This window comes from Macaca thibetana, chromosome 5 (genome assembly GCF_024542745.1).
Source record: "Macaca thibetana thibetana isolate TM-01 chromosome 5, ASM2454274v1, whole genome shotgun sequence".
In the NCBI taxonomy this organism is placed as follows: Eukaryota; Metazoa; Chordata; class Mammalia; order Primates; family Cercopithecidae; genus Macaca; species Macaca thibetana.
Window position 1 is genome coordinate 128,657,189 of NC_065582.1, and position 27,087 is coordinate 128,684,275.

The 27,087-nt window shown below is 40.4% G+C and overlaps 1 protein-coding gene and 1 long non-coding RNA gene across 8 annotated transcripts in view; one reads left to right on the forward strand and one right to left on the reverse strand.

Annotated features, from left to right (window-relative positions):
• The window catches only part of LOC126954879 (uncharacterized), a 32,779-nt gene extending 29,194 nt beyond the window's left edge, over window positions 1-3,585 (reverse strand). Inside the window, exon 1 of the long non-coding RNA XR_007725744.1 lies at window positions 3,446-3,585. This is a non-coding gene — a long non-coding RNA (uncharacterized LOC126954879). The remainder of the gene's footprint in view (window positions 1-3,445) is intronic.
• Window positions 1-27,087, forward strand: part of SHROOM3 (shroom family member 3) — a 350,091-nt gene that overhangs the window by 152,824 nt on the left and 170,180 nt on the right. The window lies entirely within an intron of this gene.

Consider the following 27,087-nt stretch of genomic DNA (forward strand, 5'->3'; position numbering starts at 1 on the left):
CAAATGACTCTAGTCCTCTCAGGCAACGGGCACATTTTCGTATTTGATGAGAAGCTCAAGTGATAACAGAGTAAAGTAACTTTTAGTTAAGGCCAACAAATATATATGCTAACTTGTATAATAATACCAAGTCAGCCCAAATATCTTGGCTCCCTCCAATCATGCAATCTCAGAATTTATAGCCTAATTTTAACTTATTTTTAAAACTATCTTTAACTTTCTCGTTTGGATATGAAGGCAGCTTTTCTTTTTTAGGCTTGTTCAACATGGGTGAATCAATGAATTGCACTTCAACAGCAAAACTGAATTGTATTGATTGGTGGGCTCACTCTTCTCATCCTTTATGTTTCAGAGCAGGTCGAATTATAAATACAAGCACCTACATTTAAGCAACAGTTGAGATGCTTAGGAATGTAATTCTGTGTGATTCTGATTAAGCCTAAACTGTGCTCTGATTTCATTTTACTGTAAATCAATTGACACATACTTCAGGGACCATCCTGTCTTTGGGGTTGCTGTCACCATATTTGTAACTTGAGGATTTAATAGTTGAAGATGGATAAAAGACTGGTGGTTTGGGACTAGTGTTTTCACCCTGTTTTGTTGTGATAGGAAGGAAAGTAATTTTCCCTTGGATTAAAATTGTTTTTTCATTGAAAAATTCTGAAAATGGGTAAAGTTCTCTTTATAAATCTAAAGAGGTTCTGAGACTACTTTTCCCACCTCATTAATTTCAAGGATGTAAACACCTTCATGAAAGGAAGGTGTTTACCAGTTCTCAGTGATTCTGTTCAAGTGATAAACAGCAATGGGGCAAACAGGTCATTCAAAATCTGTGTTAATCATCCTCGAATGTGTTTTTTTCTTCCAATGGCTACAGCCAGTTGGAGTTTTCCATTTTTTTCAGCAGTTAGCTAAAGTGTCTTCATAAAAACATTTTCCTGTACTAAGATAACACATTAGTAACATTTAATATAAATATAAAAAGTACTGTTTTGATGAATAAAAGCACCAGAAATGACATTACTCAGCAGATGAAATATGATCATCACACAAGTCTATAGCAATCACTTAAAAATATAATGTATATGCAAGTGATTTTAAAATATAGATCCATAGGTAGGTAGAGAAAAAGCGAATTTATAAAGGTTGAAGGAGTTAAACAGAAATGAACATCGGAAAGCTAAATAGATATTAAACATTTAGCACTGGTTTATATTTTAAAAATCTACCTTTGCTTATGAATTACAACCTAGAGAATATATGTAAATCAAAGGTAATTTCCTGAGTTAAGGATAAGTCATTTTTTGTATGGAGATGGATAAATACCCTAATCTTATACCCTAATGTTAGCCCTAATCATTGTCTTCCATAAAAACCCCAGTATCCTAAAAAGGTACAGAAAGGGAGAGAGCGGGATGAAAAACTTAACAAAAAAAGTAAAGTCACAAACCCCACGTTTCATATTAAGAGTGTAGAAAGCCCTTGTTCGTGTCTACAGAGTACCAGGGGACTCCAAATATGTAACACATTCATTAATAACTATGATAAATAGATATTTTATTCCAAGAACAATACCATTAGAGAGTTAGATTGGAGGGCAAGGGGATTAAGTGTCTTAAGTTTATTGTTTCCCGAGTGACCATTTTTAAAAGCCTCCTTCCGGGAACCGTGGAATGCCTGCCAGGCTTCCGGACTGCTGTCTGGTGAGGGTCCCTACTGGTGCTGTGGACAGCACAACACACAATGGGGCACAAGAAAGCCACGCAGCCTCCCCCTCCCAGACACACACTGTGCACCCCATTGGCTCTGCTTGGAAGGTTCAGCTCTGCAAATGGAAGGCTGCAAACATTAGACACCTTCCTCTCTCTGTTTCTGTCTCTCCCCTCTTCTTCTCCCCACAGTGTCCAGCCTTGGCCCCTGACTTTTCCTGGGGTTGGAGAGACCTGTGAGTTCAGAAGCTGAACAGCTGGGTGAAGACCTCCCTTAGCTCAATGTGCTCTGGCCATAGGGAATAGACAAGCAAGCTGAGTTTGGGTAGCCCTAGACACATGGGAAAAGAAACAGCTTCCTCACCTGCACCCCTCCATAGATGACTTCATTAAAATGTCACTGGTTAATAGGGAAAAGGTAGCACTCCTTGTTAGGCCAAACCCCTAAAAGGCATGTTTGTTAGAAAACAAAAAATAAACCAAAAAATCCCCAGCAGTCTTAATGATCACATTTTGGTGACAGGTGGTAAGGTATGCTTTCGGACAAATGGATGATTTTGGAAGGCATGAAGCTAAGCTGTCTCACACCATTTTGCTTCTTAGTTCGACTGACTGGTTTAAAAAATGAAACCCAAATGATAGCTGCAGAGCGGTATTGGTGGCATATCATCTGATCTCATTGACATAAAAGCTCTTAACAAACTTGTGTGAACCGAAACTGATAGAATGACTGATGTTCCACAAGTGATCAAGAGACTCCTAGCCGGGCATGGTGGCTCATGCCCGTAATCCCAGCACTTTGGGAGGCCAAGACCTGAGGTCAGGAGTTTGAGACCAGCCTGACCAACATGGAGAAACCCCGTCTCTACTAAAAATACAAAATTAGCTGGGCGTGGTGGTGCATGCCTGTAATCCCAGTCACTCAGGAGGCTGAGGCAGGAGAATCGCTTGAACCCAGAAGGTGGAGGTTGCTGTGAGCCGAGATTGTGTCATTGCACTCCAGCCTGGGTGGTAAGAGTGAAACTCCGTCTCAAAAAACAGAAAAAGAGACTCCTGGCATCAGTCACTGAAGGAGGACTTCGCTTCTGCATTGGAAGCCTGGCTTTAAAGCAAAAACTCTGGTGTTGGAATGTAAATGAGCCCCACCCTGGGAAGCTATGGCTGCTCAGAAACACTTGATTTTTTTTCCAAGTACCAAAGCTCCCTAGTAAGCAGTAGAGCTACCAGTAGACTCCGCCCACTAAACCCGGTGTTCAGCATTGCCCATCAGCCCTCCAGGGGCGGGGGTCCCAGCAATCAGCCTCTGAAGGGAATCTCCAAGTTCTTCCCTTATCTTTACTCTCACAGCAGTGGAGGCCCGGTCTTAGTGACCTGATATTTATGCAATTATTTCTCAGTTGTTTATTAATTGTGGATCACTAGTTCTTCCATCTGAGGTAGGTCATATATCATTATCCTAGTTTGGAAGAGAGAGAGAAAAAGAATGAAGTGGAAGAATTTCTCCAACACTACCAAGAAGTTAGTGAGAAATTAGAACCTCAAATACCATGCGGTTTTCCTTTTGTTTTTGTCTTTCTGTCAAAAGGGAAATCAGGGATCCTTAAACCTTTCCCTGAGCAGTTCTCTGTGGGCACTAAAATGCTTCAGGCCAAAAATATGCTGGTTCTCTTAACCAGATGACTCTGTGACTGAAAGAGCATTAAAACAATGAAATGAATTGGGCATGTGCTCACCTGAACAACTCAAAACTCCAGTGGGTTGCTGGTAAAGTTTTCCTGAAGCCTAAATTGAGAACAGCATCCTCTCACCTCTGGCTTTTTCCTGGAAAGACCCGATCATTTCATTTATAACAAATTTCAACCCTGGCCCCTTGACCAGGGAGGCCAGCGGCGGGTGAGCCGTCTGAAGGTGGCTGGCCTGCATTGCCTCCGAAGGTATTTCAGGAATGTTAATGGTATGCCTGAGTGGAGGCCTCAGAGCTCGGAGCTCAGGCCTGAGAACTGTTCTTGTGGCCATCTGTTGTGGCCCAGGAAGTCTCATAGCAACAGCTTCTCAAGAATGGTGCTTTTTTTTTTTTTTTTTTTTTTAATTAAAATTAACTCACACAAAACCAAAAAACTGCTCCATTGCTCAAGAAGAATCAGGACAGCATTCAGATTCTTTCTACAGAGTGATGAGCTTTTAAGGAAGAAAAGCCCCCACATCCTTCATGCCTGTTCTTTAAATGAGCAATTTGTACTTGGTGTTGAGGTCTTAATTTTTTTTTCTCCCCCGGGGTAAAATTCTTTTTTTGGAAAGGAATGGAGGTGAAAACAAGTTTCCAAGGCTGTGGAGAAAATAGTCAGCAAAAATATGGTTAAGAAAAAAGTGGTTTTTTGAGATTTTCCTGGTGTTTGTTGCTCTTAGCGATCCTGTCAGCAGCTGCATTTTTCCCCCTCTGTAATAATGTGAGCTTTATACGCCTGGCTATTTAGTTAGTGAAATGAACTTCAGACAAAGACACTAATTTTACTATGATGATGTATGCCCTCCGGTATGAATCTCTTGAATCTGTGCAACAGCCGACCTCAGAAAAAGAGGTAGAGAAAGTAGTATTTGTAGTTCTATATTTTTTCATTGATGAGACATTAAGTTAGTCATTTACAAAAACTGAGGATTTTCCCTCAGGATAGAAGACACTGTAAAATGATAAATACATGAAGCCTGGGCAGGCATGCCAGATAGAGACAAAAGAATTCTATTCTGTTCTGCATTGTACCCCTTACTGGGCTATTTCAGGAAGGCACACAGCCTCTCAGATCACAGTGCCTCATCTGCAAATTGGATTCCTGCATTGTTAAGGAGGTTAAATATAATCACCTAAAAGGAACTTGGGAAAAGATCCTTGAATCTGAATGGCATCTATAAAGAAGTATTATACGCTGTCATTCTTGCTGTGGCACAACCCTGGGAAAACATTTTCATGAGAACTTTTAGATCTCCTTCATTTTTTAGTTTGGCACATTTCCCTCAAGTTTTGTGACAAAAAATTTCCCAGAAGAGTCACAAAATATTCCAAGTGATTTTTGACTATTGTTACATAATTCCAGAATATGGAACACACTTGGAATACTTCTTTTTATTCTTGACTGGTGGTGTGTATTGCTACTTATGTATTATTCAAATGTAATACATTGCCCTTAGTAATGGCGCCAACCTCAATTTACAAGTTATTTAGATCTATTACATTGCCCTTAGTAATGGCGCCAACCTACCCGGAAAGGGATATGTACTTCAAGTTTGGTTTCTGAAACACGGTTCCTAATGAGGTTTTTCTTTCTGCAAAAGGCCTGACTCTTACCCTCTTTGTGCGTATTGCCTCCCATATACAATATAACCACCACATGTTTATGAAGTGCCTACCGTGTATCAGGTGGGTTTCTAGGTACCAAGTTTAGAACTGTGAACAAAAGTAGACAAAAATTCTGGCACACATTTCTAGTCAAGTGACACAGGTAACAAGTCAGATAACACAAAAATACGTCAATTGTATTATAGGCTAGAAAATGATAACTGCTATGGAAAATACATAAAGCAGAGAAGTATGTCATATGATGGCAGAGAGGGTATTGCAATTTTCTAGGGGGCGGTGGAAGGACCTGCTAAGAAGATGATATTTAAAGGAAAACTTGAAAGAGAAGAGAAAATGAGCCTTGAAGGTTACCTGGGGAGCACTGCTGACAGAGAGAAGAGCATGTGCAAAGGCCCTGGGGCAGATGTGTTTGGGAAAGAGCTGGGAGGCCAGTGTGGGTGGAGCAGAATGTGGCAGGGGCAGAGAGACAGAGTGGGTCACTGGGAGGCAGTTAGCTTTTACTCTGAATAAATCCTAGGAGAACTTGCTTCACAGAGCAGTTGTGAGCATTAAATGAAATAATTTGTGCAAAGCCTTCCATAGAGTGCCTAGCACACAAAAAAATCTTCTGTACTTGTTAGCTGTCATCCATTTATTTATTATTACCACTATGTAGTCTGGGATTTAAGGATGGAATGATGTGAGCACACAGCACAGAGCTTTGTTTTGATCAAAGTTAATTGTTTTTTATGAGAATTAAACTCCCAACCTTGGCCTCTTAAATATTAAATTCTATCAGCTGAGAAGGTTCCAAGTCTATATTGTCACACCTACAGAGAAATAAAGCTTACTTTTAAAAAACTGGCCCTGATTAAGCTAAATCATTGTTTCCATTTTGAAAGTACTAAGTCCATGCTGTCTAGGGACAGGTGTATTTTGAGACATTTGGTTCCAATTTCAGCTACAAAAGTCTTGTTGAATTCCACTGAATTTGCATGATCTCACAATGCACTCATGTTTGAGTCTTGATATCAATTCCCTTTTCTAGGCGGCAGGATTCGAGGTAGGGAGGAGCATATTGCAGATATAATGAAAATAAGGCGTCAATGTGCTTTTCTTCTCCCCAGAGTCCAGAAGCAAGATTACCTTTCAGGGCACTTCAGGGACCCTTTCTCAAAATGCTCTTCCTGGACACCCCTTTGAATGTGTAGATTCTGTTGATCTCCTCCTTTGAAACTGAGGGACTTGGGTCATAACTCATGTCGAGTGATGACTAGCTCAGGAAATTAGAACAAGTCAGGGAATCCTTTTCTCCAAGCATATGAAGACCATCATTTAGAGTCAGGGATATCCTTGCTCCAGAACCACCATAAGCAGTTTGGGAGCAACAAAAGGAATTATTGATGATAACTAGAGATGCTCAATGAATGAAAAGATCTGTCTAAAACTGTGCACCTTCATCGTTGGAAATATTTCAGGAGAGGTTGAGTAATCAGTCAATAGTCAGAGGGGTTTGAGTTTATCCACATGACATACCAAAAGAACCCCTTTGGAGTTAAGAAATAACCCTTAGTGGATTTGGGATCCTACCAGAGATCATGTAATTAATGACCCAGAAAGGTACCATGTTTTTACCTCTTCAACCCAAAGACAGTAAAGAACATGGATGATATAATTTAATATAAATCTGAAAGAATGATAAAACCACCCATGATGACTGGCCCTGTTATTTATTTAGTTGGTCAAGTTCTAATCTTCTGGCTTCATGAGTTCCACTATTTTTGATGACATATGTTGTATATTTTTAGTTGTAAATCAGTAATCTTTATGGCATTCCTCTAATTATTAAGCAATGTAAACTCTTTTTAAAAATTTGGGTGAGAGCTTGACTTCTAAGATCCCTTCCAAATTTGTGCTTCTGCTTCATCCTTCCAAGATCTGCTTATTAAAAACCAAATTATTCAGGAAAAGTCACCTTAAATTCTCTTTAACTGACGCCTTAGTTTGGGAATTCTGAGAGCCAGAAGCAACTGATTGTAGAAGCCCTATTTCACTTAGGGGCAGTGGCTAGAGGAGTCATTTTCCTGCAGTGTCACCCTGGTCCTGGTGCCCGGAACCCCAGTTCCCAACACTGATGATACTGTGTTCCTGTTTGTAGTTTCCAGTGTTGTCACATCACTACTGCTGGCTGCCAGGTTGCTCGGTTATGATCAGTGGGTAGAGTGGACTGGAGCTCTTTTTTTCTTTTGGAAAAATGTTTCTGTAGTGCTTATTACATTCTCAGTGATTTGCAAAAATGCTATCTCTCTTAACCCAATGACAGAGCTACAGTTTTTGTCCCCATTTACCAGGTTAAACAATTGAGATACAGGGAACTAATCCAAAGTCACACAGTGGCAGGGACTTGAACCCAGGTCATCGGTCAACAGAGTCTGCTTTTAGCTGCTACACTGGATTTCTCATCCACAAAATGTCTAATCCTATGTGCTCTTTTTATTTGTTTTAGCTCTCCTGTTGATTTAGAGGGAAAACTGATATGGCGTATTATTACATTTTATTGCCCTCTGTGAGGGCAGAGAACATAACCTATTGATACCAGTGCCTCGTGTAGTGCCTGGTGCATGCAGATACTCAAATATTTGTTGACCGAGTGAGGGAGTGAGGGTGTGACATGAATAAACAATAGTAAGGCCATAGAAATGCCTTCCTAGTCTCGAGAGTCACAGAGATGTATGTAATCGCAGGATGTCATTTACATAAAAACTTTAACTTTGAAAAGTTAAAAAACATAAAATTAGAGGTGAGGACATCATGGGACAATTACAGTGTTTGAACCAGTGTCAACAATTTCATCCCTTATTAGGTACTCATTCATAGTTTAATTAATAAATCACATTGCACTGGAAGTGTAGCTCCAAAGGACCCTGATGTCAGACACCTACTATGTGACAATTGGGGAGGGAACAGGGAACCATTGGAATGCCATGAGTTCCACTAAATCAGGGCTTTACTGTGTGATCTGGATTTGGTGCATTTAACAAATGGACATTGAGACTCACAGATTTGTTATGGAGTAGAGAAAGGAAGCCTGAATCTTGACAATGCCAGTGTCTAAGGGAACATTTGGGTGCAATGAACATAAACTCACTCAGACCAGCTCAAATAAAAAGAGACGAAGATATCAGGATATGAAGGAAGCTTTTGAAATCCAACTGTAGGAAGCCAGAAACACCTCAACATTAACCTAGTGGTAAAAACTCTTAGAGTCAGAAGGCCTGTGTGTGAGTTCCAACCTTGGCATTGATGAATTTGTGACCTTGGGTAAGTTACCTAACATTTCTGAACTTCATTTACTTTACTAAAAAGTAGAGAATAATCAAAGTTTCTACCTTGTTGTGTTGTTGTATAGTTTAAGTGAGATAATACATATAAAGCACTTGGAACACTGCCTGACATGTAATAGGAACTCAGTAACCATTAACTCTTATTATCATTTAGAAAGTAGGCAGCTATTCACTTTCTTTTTGGATTGCATAGTTGTTCACTTCAGCTGACTTTGAACATCAGTTCCATTGCTTTGTCTGTAGACTGGCTTTCTGAAAGACATGGTGCCAGGGTTAATTTAGTGGCATAGTGATGTCATCAAAGTTCCAGGTTTGTCTGTATTTTCATTCTACTACCCTTATCATGATGATTTTCTTCCTTACGTTTGTTCCTCATGGTTGCAAGGTGTTTGCTGCAGCTCCAGGCATCACGTCCTCACAGAGCCTTGTCCAAAGAAGGGAAGGAGTTCTAGTTTTGTGTATTTCATCAAGAATGAGAAATACTTTTTAAAATATCCTCCTGCAAACTCTCTTTTTTTGCGAGTCAGATCTCATTAGTTAGGCTTATGTCCTATATCCTTGTCTACACTAGTAACTGGCAGGGAGTCAGATTACCATGAATAGTATGGTTAATCCCTTGGGGTGATGAAGGAGCTGACTTTCTGAGCATGTCATTATCTGATGCTGCAATGAAATCAAAATTATCCTTATGGAGTAAAACAGGGAACAGTGACCACTGAGTAAACAATTATGAGGGCTGTTTTAGATAAGCAAGTGTCTAAGCCAGCTGAATCGGAGTATTTCTTTGGTATTTTGTCTTTTTGTACATGGAGTCTAAGAGGAGGCAGAACTCTTGCAGTTGTTAATCTGGGATAAGGTAAACCCGAAGTTCTCTGCACTGTGGTTGTTTTCTGTGTACTTTACCCCTGCATGCACACACACTGAATCCTATTGCAAAGATAAAAGTGAGGTCTTTTTTTTTTCACCTTGCTTTCTCTATATACTTTCTTTTTTTTTTTTTTTTTTTTTATTATTTATTTATTTTTTTTTTTTAAGATGGAGCCTCGCTCTGTCGCCCAGGCTGGAGTGCAGTGGCGCGATCTTGGCTCACTGCAAGCTCCGCCTCCCGGGTTCATGCCATTCTCCTGCCTCAGCCTCCCGAGTAGCTGAGACTACAGGCGCCCGCCACCACGCCTGGCTAATTTTTTTTTTTTTTTTTTTATTTTAGTAGAGACGTGTATTATAGAGAGTAGTATTTTATTCACCATGTTAGCCAGGATGGTCTTGATCTCCTGACCTCATGATCTGCCCGTCTCGGCCTCCCAAAGTACTGGGATTACAGGTGTGAGCCACTGTGCCTGGCTATCTATATACTTTCATGCACCACATAATAACATTTGGGTCGATGACAGACCCCATGCATGACAGTGGTTCTGTAAACTGATAATGGAGCATACACAGAAGTGATACACAGTACTTGATACTGGCCCTGCAGATCAAGTAGGCGAAATGTTTGATATTCAGTAATGTGCTGGGACATTTTCGTATGAAAAAATAGAGAGCCAGGTGTGGTGGCTTGTGCCTATGATCCCAGCTACTCGGGAGTTAGAGGCAAGAGGATGGCTTGAGCCTGGGAGGTAGAGGCTGCAGTGAGCTATGATCACACCACTGTACTCCAGCCTGGGCAACAGAGCAAGACCCTGTCTCTAAAAAGAAAAGCAAAAGATGTTGTATATAACATCTAGGTTTGTATAAATACTGTCTATGGTGTTTGTACGATGAAATTGCCTAATCGGGCATTTCTTGTCACATATCCCTATTGTTCAGCAATGCATGACTGTGTCTAGATATATAGGTAGGTATATAGGCACAGAGAAACACACACACACACACACACACACTCCAATGGATGCTGCCTCTCCCAAGGAAGAACCTGACAATAATTTCCAGTCCCTGAGGCCATCTCCATCCCTGGCCTTCCCAAGAAATTCCCATTTTTGCTTGAATTTCTCTGTGGGTCACTGTGTCATTTGCAACAATAACAAAATCCCATCAGAAGCATTCTCCTAAGCTTCTGGGATTCTGTCCCCCACATCTACTAGTGTGTGGCCCTGGCTCACCCCAGAGCCATCACTGGACTCTACCCCATGTGCCCCACAGCTCTAGAGCCTTATCACCTGATAAACTCAGCCTCGCGCCAGCACCAGGTCGCACCAGCAGCAATGCGAACAGCTCTGCCTATAGCTGAGGAAGAGCTGGTCTAGCCTCACCCCTTCAACTGGGACTTGATCGGGACCTGTTCTCCTATAATAGATAGCAATGGAGAGACAGTAACCTCTGTCTCTGATAAAAGGTTTAATATCTGCCAAGTCTTTCCTAAAGCGACTCAGCGAAAGAAACCACCCTACTGACAAGTACATTTTTTCATAAATAAAATGACTTGATTTCAGATATACAAGTGCCTTTGACAGGGAGTTTAAATCTGGTGGCTGTATTCCTTTTGGCTTGACTTAAATAGGAGAAGAGAATTGTGGATTCCTATCAGTGGGAAATTAGTAAAGGATTTGAGGAGCAAGTGACTAGGAGAGCAGAGTGAAGTCATAAACAAAATCAGTGTGGCCATCGGGGCAGGCCAGTTGGACTAATGAGAAAAATCCCTTGGAAGGTGGAAATATGAGACATTGAGACTGTCATTCAGGAAGTATGGATAGATTTTTTTTAAATGTTTATTTTTACTATTTTGTTATGAAAATGGTATAAACATTTGTGAAAGTAGAGAGTCCCACAAATTCCCACACAGCCACCCTCCAGCTGGATGGCTCTTGTTAAGTAGAACAAGTCAGGGAGAAGGAGAAGATGAAAGAAAGGAGTTGGATCCAGTGAAGGACAAAATGTTCAGTGACAGATCTATTAGTGAACTTGCCGAGAGGGGACAGGAAGCTGAAATCCAAGATGTTTATTCTTCTTAATCATAGGTTAATGAAATAATTGCTAAATGAGATCTGGCTTCTAGCCATTTGAGTAGGGATTGTGTAACTTGAGGAAGCAGATCCCATGGTGTAATCTCCAAATTGCTGGGTGTGGGGGAAGCAAAAGGCCCCCATCTAACAGGGTGACAAGGCTAAGACAGGAAGTCAGCATTTATTTGTTTGTTTGGCATTTAGCAACTATTTGTCTACAATCTCCCAGGCACTGTGCTAGGCTTTGTGAGCATGCAAATCTGAAGGACCAGGTTCTTGCTTTCAGAGAATGCAGCATCTACTGGTGAAAGTAGATAGGAAAATCTATGATTATAACAGGCATGCTATAATGAAGTTTTTCAGGTAGCGTAGAAAAGATGAAAGCTTCTTGCAGGAGGATGATTGTTTTGATCTTTGGAAGGATGAACAGGTGTTTGGTAGATGAATTTAGTGAGTGAAAGCATTCTAGCTAGACAAAGTAGCTTATGCAAAGGCAGAGAGGTACTCAAAGAGAACCTTAAGTCAGGGCTGCAGGGCTGATGGCATACTTGTGACCTGCTAAAAGACAAGGTGGGGATGGGATAGGGGTGGCCAGGAAGTGGGGAGCAGGGGCTAATGTTCAGCCTGGGCTTCACCCCCTGGTGTAGCTGTATCCACCTGGAGGAGGTGTCTTTTTCTGGTTTGACAAGGGGCCACATGGGCAGGGGGTAGCCCTGTCTGAGTGTATTTAGTATTCTTTGACTAAAGAGTATGTGTGAGGATGCTCATGAGTTTGAACAGAACCCAGAAAGGTGATGGGGCATTAATAAATAATTAAAAGGCAGAGTAGTGACAAAATCAGACTTGTGCTTGCGAAAGACGACTCTGGCTGCTCTTTGGGAGGTGGTTTTGAAGATGTTAAGTCCAAAGGAAAGTAAACTAGTGAGAAAAGGCTGGAACAGGTGAAAAATAATGAGGGCCTGAATGACAGCTGTGGGAGGGGAAGGAAGGAAGTGATGCATTGAATATCCAGAAGGTACAGCAGGTAGACTTGGTGATGGGCTGGCTGCTTGGGTGCAGGGGAGCAAGGCGAGGAGGATGACTCCTAGGGTTTTAGCTTTAGCAGCTCAGCGGGAGATTATCACATCCCATTAAAGATCAGTAAACCCAAAAACTTTGCCATAGTGTGTGCTGAGGTGTTACCTGTTGAATAATAACAATAAAAATGTTCTTTATATAATCACAGTGGTTAAAGATTAAAAGGAAGGCTTCAGTAGTAGCTTTTGAGACAGAGGAAAAAGCCCTTGATCCTGAGTTGTGTCCCTTCAGAGAATGAGTAATTGATCTGAAAGGAAACTGTAGGGTCTTTTGCATTGTGATCCCATTCAAGTACAGCAAAATCTCCTGTAGTGGATAGTTTGCCCAGTCAAGATAGGTCGGAGAGTAATGCCCAGCTGCAGAAAGCTAGTTCATCTCCTTTATTCTTTCTTTCAAGATGAAAATAATATAAATCTCAAGTACCTTAGACCCTTTCTCATTGTTTTGGAGAAAGCAGTTTTTTGTTTTGTTTCTGATGGTGGACATGTCAGCAGCATTCTTTCTGTCTCCCTGTGCTTATCGTGATGGTGTCCTAGCACAGGCTTTGAAGTTGAATGGTTCTGGGTTTGAATTCCTAGTTCATCACCATCTGTCACTTTGGGCAGAATACTTATCTCTGTGAACCTTGTCTGTAAAATGTAGGGAAATATGGTTTCCTCATGGAGCTGTTATGAGGGTTAAGGGACAAGGAAAGTGGAGTGCTTGGCATAGGATCTGCAGGCCACATGCTGGTCATGAGTGGTGGCTGTGGAAATGAGCTTTGTTGGTGCTACTGTACTTGTTATTAATGCCAGTGTTCAGATATCAAGAAAAGATACGACACCTGGAATCCCAGCACTTTGGGAGGCCGAGGTAGGAGGATCAATGAGCCCAGGACAATGTAGTGGACCCTTTCTCTACAAAAACATTTAAAAAAAAATTAGCCACGTGTAGTGGCACACACCTGTAAGTCCCAGCTACTCAGGAGGCTGAGGTGGGAAGATGGCTTGAGCCCAGGAGGTCAAGGCTGCAGTGAGCCATGATTGTGCCACTGTACTCCAGTCTGGGTGACCGAGTGAGACCCTGTCTCAAAAAATAAATAAATAAATAAATAAGAGTTGCTTTTGCAGCCTTTGATTATTCCTTGGGCCTGCATCTATTAGATGCTGGCTGTATGTATCACATTGCCTTCTTTGTGGGTTAACCTGAGGAGAAAGAGTTCCATGCCACGTGAGTCAAAGAGCAGGTTATATACATGGCTTGCTCCTTCCTGACGTATCTGGAGATACTGTGCTGATTATGCTTGGGACAGAGAAGCATACCATTAGACTATAGAAATCACTGGAAAGAAAGCAGAAAACTGTGGTACTTTCGGCTTTCACACGATCAAGGTGTTTTCCTAGGATACAATAGGCCACTGAAGCTACACTTGATATTACATTAATAATTCAGCAACGCACATTAATTAACTACCAGTCCATGGCTTCAGCAGCTAATAGCGCCTAAAGAAAATGTACTTCAACTTTCTTATCAAGAAATGGTCTTGATAAGACACCGGGTGACTGTAACTTTGGTCATTGCTCTGGAATGTTCCTGATGGTGCTGCCAGTTTTCATTGCCCATAGGTGCAATATGGAAATTCTTATAAATACTCCCATTAAACGCTTTTACAAATTAACAGCATTTTTATACTGTATTGTAACTGAAAACGAACGAGTATTTTTCTTATCTCACCTGTAGAAAAGGGAGTGGTGAGAATTCAGGAGTTAATATTGTAAGAATACCTGAGATAAGAAATATGTGTTGAAGTATTCCTGGTTTTGATTGCCACTGAATCCTCATGAAGCAACCACAAAAATGAAACAGAATCAGGAACTAGGAAAAGTGGAAAGTCTGTATTTTTATACTACTCTAAAATCTATAAGGTTGGTGCAAAAGTAATCTCAGTTTTTGCAATTACTTTAACGGTAAAAGCCACAATTACTTTTGCGTTATCCCATGCCTTTGAGAAGGAAGAGAAGTTTTCAGAGTGTTTAAAATTAGCCACCCATAGTTTGCTGTAAAAGGGACATAAAATTTGGTGGTGGTTAAAAATGTACATCAGTGGTTCTCAGCTAGAGGCTATTTCCCTCCAGGGGACATTTAACAATATCTGGAAACATTTTTGATAGTCACAACTGTGTGTGGTGTGGGGAGGGGGTCATGCTACTAGCATCTAGCGGGTAGAGGTCAGCGATGTTGCCAAAATCCTGCAATACACAGGAAAGGTCCCCCAGTAAAGAATTACCTGGCCCCAGTTCTCAGTAGTGCCAAGGCTGAGAAACACTGAGTAAAATAACAGCTGTTAGGAGCTTCTACCGCTGGACTGTCTCTTTCAGCAAGAAATTAGCCATCCTGTTCATTCAAATTATTTTCTTCAGGTTATGTAAGGAAAATGTACTCCTCTACTTTCTTTTTTATTTATTTATCGCCCAGGCTGGAGTGCAGTGGCATGATCTTGGCTCACTGCAACCTTAGCCTCCCAGGTTCAAGCGATTCTCCTGCATCAGCCTCCCGAGTAGCCGGGACTACAGGTGTGCCACCAGGCCCAGATAATTTTTTGTACTTTTAGTAGGGACAGGATTTCACTATGTTGGTGGCCAGGCTGGTCTCCAACTCCTGACCTCAGGTGATCCATTCACCTTGGCCTCCCAAAGTGCTGGGATTACAGGTGTGAGCCACCATGCCCAGCCTTACTCTTCTACTTTCTTATAGGTTTAGTCTGGACTATCTTCTTCATATATAGCTCTCAAATTGTCAGACAATTCAGTCCCCAAAGTCTTCAGGCCAGGTGCTTGAAAGATTGTAGGTGCAAAAAAAGAACAACCAGGTTGATTCAAGGGTTCACTTCTCAGCTGATTGGTTCAGCACCCTGTGGACACACAGCTGTTTTGTGGTGATAAAGAGAGCTGAAGAAAGAAAGAAGTTGGTTGAGGAAATGTCTTCACATTTCAACACTCCCCTTCAAGGAAAGGGAAAGTTGGCTTTTCAAATACTTGCCAAGCGTGAAGCCATCCAGGAGCAATTACAGAATGTTCCTTTCAATCTTTCTCCTCTGTTTTCCTTGACTTATTTTATGAACTATTTATTGAGTACTTACCATCCCAATCCTTATGAAAAGTACTGCTCCTAATACAAAGAAAACTCAAATGATTTTAAGAATAACTAAAAAAAATTACAAAGTCCTGTAGGTCATCACCTATAGGAAAAAGAAATGTTGGGCAAAGGATTTCTCTCCTAGATTTTATGTATTTATATCTTACAACATATAAAGTTAAATATACATTTTTCTATGTATTTGTCTATTGAAAACTGTTAAAATATAGAAATTTATAATAAATGATACAGCCTTATGTTAATTTTCTTGTTTTTTTTTTTTTCCCCTTAGAATGCTTTTGCTTTATCTGGAAAGATTACCCAGTTCTGGGGCTTACTAGTGGCAATATATTGATATATAGTAGGCAAAATTAAATTTAATTACAATAAATAAACTTCATTATATGAAATAGGTTGGTGTTAAATTGGATCTCTCTTGGTCCAGCCTCTAGGAAAACAAATTACTTTTCATTATGATAAATGTGAATGTATCTCCAGATACTTCAGTGGAACTCACTATACAAATATGACAGAAGAGTTAGTATGGTGGACCCTGGAGCCAGACTGCTTGTATTAAAATCCTGGCTCTGCCACTGACACTCTGTGACTGTGCAACCTTAGACAGATCACTTCCCTCCTTATACCTCAGTTTCCTTATCTTCAAATGAGGAGAACAGTCATAGTATTTTTGTTAGAAGGTGATTATAAGAATGAGTTGTGCATGTAACTAGCACATAGTAAATGCTCAAGATACATTATTTTTATTGTCATCATTGTTGTGGCGTTGTATTTTATTTCCTGTATTTGTACTAAAGATGGACTGATGGATAGAGTCATTGCAGCTTGCCCAAGTGTAATGTGGTATAAACGCACCTAATTGTGATTCCACATGTTCCTTGAGATAGTTATCTTTTAAACACACATACTTGGCGGGGCGCGGTGGCTCACACCTGTAATCCCAGCACTTTGGAAGGCCAAGGAGAGCAGATCATGAGTCAGGAGATTGAAACCATCCTGGCTAACACGGTGAAACCCATCTCTACTAAAAATACAAAAAATTAGCTGGGTGTGGTCGCACGCACCTGTAGTCCCAGCTACTTGGGAGGCTGAGGCAGGAGAATCACTTGAACCCGGGAGGTGGAGGTTGCAGTGAGCCAAGATTGCTCCACTGCACTCCAGCCTGGGCGAGAGAATGAGACTTTGTCTCAAAAAGAAACCAAAAAACAAAAAACACAAACAACAACAACAAAAACCATACTTTACAACTAACAGGACATTTATTGATTGATTTATATGAGCAAAGCCTCTGACTTTCTATGCGGTATGACCATATGAAATAATGGAATAAGACCACCAAAATGGAATAAGTTTTTTTTTTAAATACTTTAAGTTCTAGGGCACATGTGCACCACATGTGCACATGCAGGTTTGTTACATAGGTATACATGTACCATGTTGGTTTGCTGCACCCATCAACTCGTCATTTACATTAGGTATTTCTCCTAACACTATCCCTCCCCAAGCCCCCAACCCCGCAACAGGCCCCAGTGTGTGATGTTCCCCTCCCTGTGTCCATGTGTTCTCATTGTTCAACTCCCACATATGAGTGAGAACAAGCATCTTGTATTCTTTTTTTTTTTTTGAGATGGAGTCTTGCACTGTCTCCCAGGCGGAGTGCAGTGGCATGATCTCAGCTAACTGCAACCTCTGCCCCACTGGTTCAAGTGATTCTCCTGCCTCAGCCTCCCGAGTAGTTGGGATTACAGGCACCTGCCACCCCATCTCTTAGTAGAGATGGGGTTTCACTATGTTGACCAGGCTGGTCTCGAACTCCTGACCTCATGATCCACCCACCTCAGCCTCCCAAAGTACTGGAATTGCAGCCACTGCGCCTGGCTGCATATTGTATTCTTAAGCCTCTAGAGCATCTCAGTCTTCAGGCAGCAGAGGACGTATATTAGAATTGGAGCCTCTGGCTGCCTTAGAAGAGGATGCTTTCAACTCTTTTAGCCTGTTGTAATTCTTGGGGGCTATTGGTTGATTGTACTTTAAAAGATGTTGATATCAAATATGGTCTGGCTATATTTATGCCAAGTTGCTGACATGTTGTGTAATATTTATTGTTCCTAATGCATGATAGGATCAAAATGCTGTACACAAACAGGTAAAGAAGGTTTTGCAGCTTTGGGTTTTCAATTTATTTTCTAGAACATGTCTCACCTGCTCTCCTACATAAAGACACATGATTACTTTTGAGCTCAACTAAATTTAGGGTGGTATCTAAGTTGTCTGTGTGTTATTCTGGTGAGCAAAGGTGCTTGATCAAAATGATCTCTTGAAAGTTTGAATGTCCTCATTAAAATGTTCAAATGGGAACCATCCACCTAAAGGATACCAAGAAAATATTAGAAATCATTTTTTTAAGCATTGATGTTGGTAATTGTTAGACAATGTCTGAAACTTTTGAAATAATAACCATCTAAGGCAGTATAGGAAAGAGAAATAGTAGGGATTTTGAAACACTAAAATAGTAAGTTTTATAAGACAAAAGTGACCTTGCATTCAGAATAAGATTTCTAGGAATTTATTCTGTTGATTTTAGATTGAATTTGTAGTAAGTAAACAATTACCAGACTATATAAGGCTAGGGAGTTACTTGTCTATAAAACCAAAAATGTGAACTAGTTTATCTCTAGGGTACATTTTGTCTCTAAAATGCCAAAAATCAATCTAATATATTTCCCTGGATTGAATTCCTCAAGGGTCAAGGTACATGCACCTTTGATATAGTGCTGAACGAAGCATTACTAATAAACATTAACTGATTTGGATTTAAATACCTCTTATACAGCTCAAATGCAGGCTTGAAAAGTAATGCCCCCATGCTGGTAAAAGCATCAGTATGAGTGTACGTGTGGAAAGATTTGTTGTAGGAAGATCAGTCAGCCCTATTTCATGATGACTTCAATGGTGTCGGTGCAGCAGTGGAGTCATGGCCATGACAGCATCATCAGAGTGAACTTTAATTAAAAACAAGTGGAGAAATCAACAGCCAGGATTTATCCAGGAAATAACTAAATGACATACAGCCCGGCAGAGAGATATCGAGGCACCATTTTATTGCATTCTAGTGGGAGAGAATAGTTCTCATTATAAAAATTCTAAGAAAAGTTGAAAAATAATGAGCACTATAAATTAGATTTGAATTTGGCATGCCTTTTAGCCTCAACACATCCCATTCTGTATCCCCTTAAACTGTCAGAGAACAGGCAGGTATGACTCGTTCCTCAAACTTAGGTAAGCAGAAATTAAAATAATCCTATTTAAGAAATAAATAGCAAAAGGAAACTATAAAGAAATGGTCAAATAGAATTGCTTAGTTGTTGAGAGAACTATGTAACTTAGCTAAGTGACAACAAAGGGAAAAACCTAATTAAGTTGCTGAAGAGGGGGAAAATATTTTTTCAGTGGCACAAATCCCAGAGCAAAAACAAAAACAAAAACAAAATGAAAAGATGTGTGCTTTTAAATAGATGGGAAAAATCCTTGTTTTCTAAAATGTGACTTTAAAGACACTTGGTAAAAATTCTAATAGCTACAGTTAAATTTAATTCTATAATAATACTTTTGATACAGAATCACTCTTTATCATTTCATAGTTCTGAAAATGTGTTAAAGGCACAATATTCTCTCTCTCTATATACACACACATATATACATATATACACATATATACATATTTATACACATATACACACACACACACATATATATATAGTTTTTTTTGAGACAGAGTCTCTCTCTGTCGCCAGGCAGGAGTGCATTGGCGCAATCTTGGCTCACTGCAACCTCCGCCTCCTGGGTTCCAGCGATTCTCCTGCCTCAGCCTCCTGAGTAGCTGGGATTACAGGCGCCCGCCACCACGCCCAACTAAGTTTTGTATTTTTAGTAGAGACGGGGTTTCACCAAGTTGACCAGGATGGTCTTGATCTCTTGCCCTTGTGATCTGCCCGCCTCGGCCTCCCAAAGTGCTGGGATTACAGGTGTGAGCCAACGAATACTATGTATTTTAAACAAACAAATATTTTTAAGTGTTATGCTTACTACCAACTGCTGCTTACCAGTGTGTTGCACGTTAGCTACTCTGAATGTCAGTTTTTGTATCTGTAAAATGGTAGTAAAGGCTGGGCACAGTGGCTCACACCTGTAATCCCAGCACTTTGGGAGGTGGGTGGATCATTTGAGGCCAGAATTTCGAGACCAACATAGTGAAATCCCATTTTTACTAAAATACAAAAATCAGCTGGGCCTGGTGGCAGGTGCCTGTAATCTCAGCTACTTGGGAGGCTGAGGCAGGACAATCGCTTGAACCCTGGAGGCAGAGGTTGCAGTGAGCCGAGATCACACCACTGCACTACAGCTTGGAGCAAGACTAGCACTACACTAGAGCAAGACTCCCTGTCAAAAACTAAATACATACATACGTACATAAATAAATAAAATGGGAGTAAAAACTTTTACCTCTAGAGTTCTTGGGAGTATAAATTACATGCATTATACATTAAATTACATATGTAGTATTGTACTGGGTAGCTGGCAGGAGTCCAAAAAATGCCGTAGCAGCTTGCAGATAGTGGTCTTGGTATGTTAAACTCTACTCTGACTCTGACAATTTGCATATTTTTTTACCAAATCAGCTTACTCTACCTCAATTTCAAAATCTTCAAAAATGGCAATGTGTTCAAAAATGTGTGTGTGTGCACGTGTGTGAGTGTGTGTAATATTTATATGTGTGTGTGTGAAACATTTGAGATTTGCAGTGTGATCAGGAATATAAAGCATCTTGTGAAAAAAAGATGCCATTCAAATACAAACAAATACTCATCATTTCCTCCAGTTTTATTGACTAAAAGCATCAGTTGCAACATATCAAAATCTGATCTATTTTTGTTTTATGGAATTAAAGCTTAATTTAGTACATGTTTTGTGGTCCTTCTGGGTCTAGGAGATGAACAGACTGAACTGGAAATAAACAAAGCCAAGAATCTTAAGCTAGAGGGTAGAGACCTATTCACTCCCACACCCTGAGGAATTTATGACCAGTAAGTTGCTCTCTAATGAGCACAGAACAAGAGCATTGCATCTTCTCTTAATTAGTTTGACAGATATTCATTTAAATTTGAAAAGATTCCCAGACTTGGGATAGCAAAGGCAAGTCTTGAATTCCTTTTGCATCTTAATTCTGTTTTTGTTATGGTGGCTCTGGGGAATGTCAATATCTGAAGACAAATAAAAATTCATGTCTTCATCCAGGGACCTCCACATTTTCTATTTATTACTGACCACAAACCACCAGGTTTCAGTTTGCAGCTGTAAAGTCTAACACAAAAGCAACAGGTTCTGCAATAATGCTGTTGGTGGTTTCTATGAGGGGTGAATTTTTTTTTCTCATGGTTAATAAAGGACGGAGTTTCAAGGCACACTTTAAATAGCTGTCTTTACATCAGAATAAGTCACTATGTGGGCATCACAAAACCATGAATTGTTTTTACCCATAGGGCATGGTTGCCACCAGCCCTTGGTAATCCATGGACATGAGTAATTGGGAGACCTTATATATTCCCAAGCCCTTTTAACCAATAGTAGCATTAACCTTTATGAAGGTTGTTAAAATATAGCAAGAGTACTGATGACATACTTCATTTCATCTTGCTTTAACCTCTAGCTGTGCAGGCTGTTCACTCCAAAACAGTGCCCTGTTAGGTAGCACCAGGGGCCTGCAACCCACCCCTACTTCACTGGCCTGGCCAGGCATCTGTGAGGCTGACTACATAGGCTGAGGGATGCCTTCTCCTCCTGCACACAAAGAAAAGCCTCATATGGGATGGTTGTGGACCTGACTGAATAGAGCTGCTATTGAGGAAATGTCCAAACATACACAACCTTGGGAAGAAGGCACAACACTTGCCTAGTCTACCAAAGCTCAGTTTTTAGCTCTCGAGTGAGGGCATTCGTTCATCAGTGAGCCTGGTCCAGCTTCACTTTGGCAAGTGTCCCCCACCCTGTCTCTCTCCCCTCACTACCATTTTCCCCATTACCTTAGAGCAGATTCCTTTTACTCAATAAACTCATCTTAATGAAGCCAGAATGCAACATTCAAGAAAAGGGGGCTGGTATTTGAGTTCTGATTTAAAGAAAAAGAGGCAGAGCTTGCAAAGCATCACCTGTTGTTCTCTCAGTCCATTGGCCTGGTCATTAGATTATACTCTCTGGAAAGCTGATTTGATTGACTGGACAGAGATGGTATAGCATCGCATCGCATCGCATCGCATCGCATCGCATCGCATCGCATCGCATCGCATCGCATAGCACAGTGTCAGGTCAGAAGGCCTGGGGGAAATCCCCTGCTTTACCACTTACTGGAATAACCTTGAGCAAGTTACCTCATCTCTTTGAGAATCCATTTCTGCCTTGGTAAAACAAAATGATAATATGAGGCTCGGGTGAGTTAATACATGGAAAGTGCTGAACACTTGCTTTGGAAAACAGTGGTTTTAAAATCTTGGGCCCTGGACCAGCAGCATTACCTGGGAGCTTGTTAGAAATGCAAATCTCAGGTCCCAAATAAAACTTAGGAGTATAGGAGAAAATACTTGCAAATAAGATGTCTGACAAAGTGTTAATATCCAGAATATATAAAGAACTCCAAAACTCAACAACAACAACAAAACAAGCAATCTGATTAAAAAATGAGCAAAGGACTTGAGCTGACATTTTTCTAAAGGAGATATACAAATGGCCAATAAGCACATGAAAAGATGCTCAACGTCACTAATCATCTGGGAAATTTAAATCAAAACCACTATCAAAAACAAGAAAATAACAAGTGTTGGCAAGGATATGGAGAAATTGGAATGCTTGTACACTGTTGGTAGGAATATAAAATGGTGCAACGGTAGGAAAAACAGTATGAGTATGACTCAAAAAATTAAAGGTAGGATTACCATATGATCCAGGATTCTATTTCTAGGTATACACCCCAAAAAACTGAAAGCAGAGTCTCAAAGAGACATCTGTCCACCCATGTTCATAACGTTATTCTCAATAGCCAAATGACAAAAGCAGCCCCAGTGTCCATCAGTGGATGAATGGATAAACAAAATGTGACACATATATACAATGGAATATTACTGAGCCCTAATAAGGAGTCAAATTTTGACACATGCTACATGACACAAGGTTCATAAACGACCCTCGAGGACATTATACTAAGTGAAATAAGCCAGCTTCACACACACACAACTACGTGATTCCATTTACATGAGGTACCTAGAGTAGTCAAACTTATAGAGACAGAAAATAGTATGGTGGTTGCCAGGGGCAAGAGGTTTGGAGAAATGGGAGTTATTTTTTAATGGGTACAGAGTTTCAGTTTTGCAAGATGGAAAGAGTTCTGTGGATAAATAGTTGTGGTGGTTGTATAACAATGGCAACGTACTTAACACTACTGAACTGTACACTTAAAATAGTTCAGATGATCATTCTTATGTGTATTTGACCAGTTTTAAATAGAAATTCAGTGGTGGCGCCTAGCAATCTGACAATCTGAGTTGTAATCATTCCTCTAGGTAGTCATTTTTTTAATTTTTGAGATGGAGTCTCACACTGTTGCCCAGGCTAGAGTGCAGTGGTGTATCTCGGCTCACTGCAACCTCTGGCTTGCAAGTTCAAGCAATTTCCTTGCCTCAGCCTCCCGAGTAGCTGGGCTTATAGGTGTGTGCCACCATGCCCAGCTAATTTTTTTTTTTTTTTTTTTTTTTTTTTTTTAGTAAAGGCGGGGTTTTGCCATGTTGGCCAGGCTGGTCTCAAACTCCTGACCTCAAGTGATCCACCTGCCTTGGCCTCCCAAACTGCTGGGATTACAGGCATGAGCCACTGCACCAGGCCCCTCTAGGTAGTTCTGATGCTTGCTCAAAATTGAGAAATACTAATATAGAGCAAGCATTTACTAAATGGTGGCTGATATCGGCTGGGCACTGTGGCTCACTTCTGTAATCCCAGTGCTTTGGGAGGCTGAGGTGGGCAGATCACCTGAGGTCAGGAGGTCAAGACCAGCCTGGCCAACATGGTAAAACCCCATCTCTACTAAAAATACAAAAATTAGTCGGGTATGGTAGTGGGCGCCTGTAATCTCAGCTACTTGGGAGGCTGAGGCAGGAGAATCACTTGAACATGGGAGGTGGAGGTTGCAGTGAGCCAAGATCACGCCATTGCACTCCAGCCTGAGAGACAAGAGTGAAACTCCATCTCAAAAATAAATAAATAAATAAATAAGTGGTGACTGATATTATTATAATCGTAATTGTTATTGTTATGTATTATCAGTAACATAAATAATGCTCAATATAGTTTGATTTCTAGTATATTTCCTAATCTAATTTTGAAAATTAGTCATATTTGGAAAATTTTACTAAGTGAATTAGGATATGCAATTAACAAGAACACTTCTATAACCATTCAACATTTAGGAAAGCTTGTATATGTTTATAATTTCCTGATAACAGAATGAAGAAGGGCAGTTATTTCATTTCTGGAGTATACACTGAACCTTGCAAAGTCAAGTGATCCTTTGTCCAGGCCTCTAGTACATCATAGACCATATAGACCATCTGTTTTAGTTTGTTTGTTTGTTTGTTTTAGAGACAGGATCTTGCTCTGTCAGCCAGGCTGGAACACAGATCACAGCTCATTGTAACCTCGAACTCCTGGGCTCAAGCAATCCTCTCGAGTAGCTAAGACTCAGCCTCCTGAGTAGCTAAGACTACAGGTTTGTGCCACCATGCCCAGCTAATTTTTATTTTTATTTTGGAGAGATGGGGTCTTACTATGTTGCCTAGGCTGGGCTCATGAGATTCTCCTGCCTTAGCCTCCCAAACTGTTGGGATTGCAGGCGTGAGCCACTGCAACTGGCCCTCAGAATCCGTATCTGACCATGTTTCTCTTCAGGATCAGAAGTCTTTAAAAAAGAAATGTGAAAAACCAAATTATGTTGTAAACTCTTCATTTCCTTTCAAATGACCCCAGTCTATCAGAATAGACTAGATGTTAAGAGCAGTGTTAGCAGGCAATTAAGTCTTTTATGCCCATCCAGCACTTCCTAACATTTACCTGAATAGACAGTCTAGAATATCATATGTTTACGCCATTATGTATTCTGTCTGGAAGTAAAAATATAAAAGGTAGCATTAATGTACTTTTTTTCAGTAGATGCTACTGAACTTTGAACATCTTATTAGCCTTGAGTTTAGATTTTCAAACTTGTCTCAGGAAGCTATTGCTACCTAGTACCCATTTTGTTTTATTTTTATTTATCTTTTAGAGGGCAAGGAGGTAATGGCTTTAAAAAATCTCCTGGGCAAGAAAGGGGAAGACTTTTCTGCAAGGAAAATGGATCGTACTTTGTTTTCCTTCATAAAGGGTAATGAGGATATAATCTCAAAGCTACGCTTGACCATCATCTGTCAAACCAAAGCAAATAAGTCAGTGCCCATCTTTCCTTATTGTAAAACTAGAAGAGAAGATAACCACCATGTGGCTGTTGTCTAGCCAAAGAAAACCACCCTCATTTCAGAAAATGTTTACTTTTTCACTCTCATTGAGTGAAATGCCATCAAGGTATGAGTTAGATGTTGACATTTTGTGGAAAGGTTTTCTTTGTTTAGCAAAACCACAGCTGTTCATTTCTGGTAATTTTGAATTTCCTAAAAAGTGGCCATAGCTTCAGAATTTGATTTTTAGTAACCGTTAGCAGACTGAGAGTTTTTCTGGTTTGAAGATTATATTTAAACACCAAAAAAAAGTAGAGTGGTTTGTGTTTTACTTTATGTATTAATGTGAAATTTGGAGATGAAGCCTCTTTGTTGCTTAAAAAACTGCATCCCCTCGTTTTCTGCTGTCCACTTTTATATATTTCCTAAACATCCACAAATCTCCATATACTCTTATAGTGATTCTTATTTTGTTTGTATGTGTGTTTTTTCCAGTAATGTACACCTTTGGGAATCCACCCCCAGCTTTTCCATGATTTCTTCTGTAATTTGGGTTTTATTTTAAAATGCTATTGGCATCCCTGCAGAGGGATCCTGCATTACCCCTCTCCAGATCTTAAGGTTATCTCCCTATTCTGTTGATTGAGCGATCCAAAGTCAAAGGTGAGTCAGGGATTTGGTGTGCAGGTTCTCACGATGAATATGTTTTCTCCAGACCCAGCTGGGGGGTTAAGATTCAGGCAGTTGGTGACGAGAGGGCTGCTTTCCTCCAAGTTCAGTAGCCCTCCCTCAAATGAGAAACTATATCACAACAATCTCAACCCATTTGTCCTCCACTGTGGATGGGGATGGGGGAGGGACTTGCTTGAAGAGTTCTAAGGTGATTTTTTTCCCTTTAAAAAAATTGCAGTAAAGTATACATAACATTAAATTGACCATTTTAACCATTTTAAGTGTATAACTTAGTGGCATTAAGCACATTCACATTGTTGTGCGACCATCACCACTACCCATCTTTAAGTGAGTTGAAGATGATTTTTTTAAAGTCACTCTTGCCTCAGCTCACAAATTCCAGTTGACTTTGTGCGTCTCTCTGTCTCTCTCTGTCTCTGTCTCTGTCTCTGTCTCTCTCTCTTAAAGTCTATGTTATCATTCTGATTATTTAACTTGGAGAATGTGAAGGATTCTTTTTTTTTTTTACACTGCATGATGAATTGGTCTCAGTGGAATTCAAACGATCTCGTTGTTTTGGTTACTTCTTATCGGGAATGCTGGATTTTTTTCTAAGAGCCATGGCAGGGGTGAAGGGGCACAAGGGAGCCACCTCCTTTTGAGTCAGTTTAGCAAAAGTGAGAAAATGGTGGGGTGATGAGAAGTCATTCCTGGAGATATATTCTGGGTGCTAAAGGGGCATCCTGGCACCCTGAAGAAATCGAGATTCCCAGTTTTTACCTAGTGAACCTTCTGGCTGTACTTTAGGGCAAACTTCTTGCTGTTTTTATATTTGCTCTCCATTGATAAGAACTTCTTAAGGTCACAGTGTCCTTGGGTAATGAAGCCAGGCAGAAGAAAGTTCTTTAATATTTACCTAGTGTGCGTGGCATACCAGGAACTCTACAAAGGAAACACACGGAACATGCCCAGCCTCTAGCTCAGCTTGACTTGGGGAGACTGCCCGTCAGGCACACCCTGTGCTGGCTCCAGCTTCTAGAGTTTCTGGGTTATCATACCTGAAGGGATTATCATCTTCACCCAGTGTCCGGATCATCGGCCACGGAAGTTTGTTTGTTCAACACAGGCTGAATCAGTTCCATGTTGAATAAGAGACATTTTCCTTCTTGAAATATTCTTAGAACAATGTTTTCATTTTCTCCAGGAAAAACTTGCTCAGACACAGTTCTTTCTGATCCAAACCCCCTGCTCGCTTCTGCCTCCTCTCAATGTTGTAAAACCCAAGTGTTTTTATTCCTCTACTCTAAACCCGCTCAGAGGGAATTCTGCCTTTTGATTTGGAGGTATTTT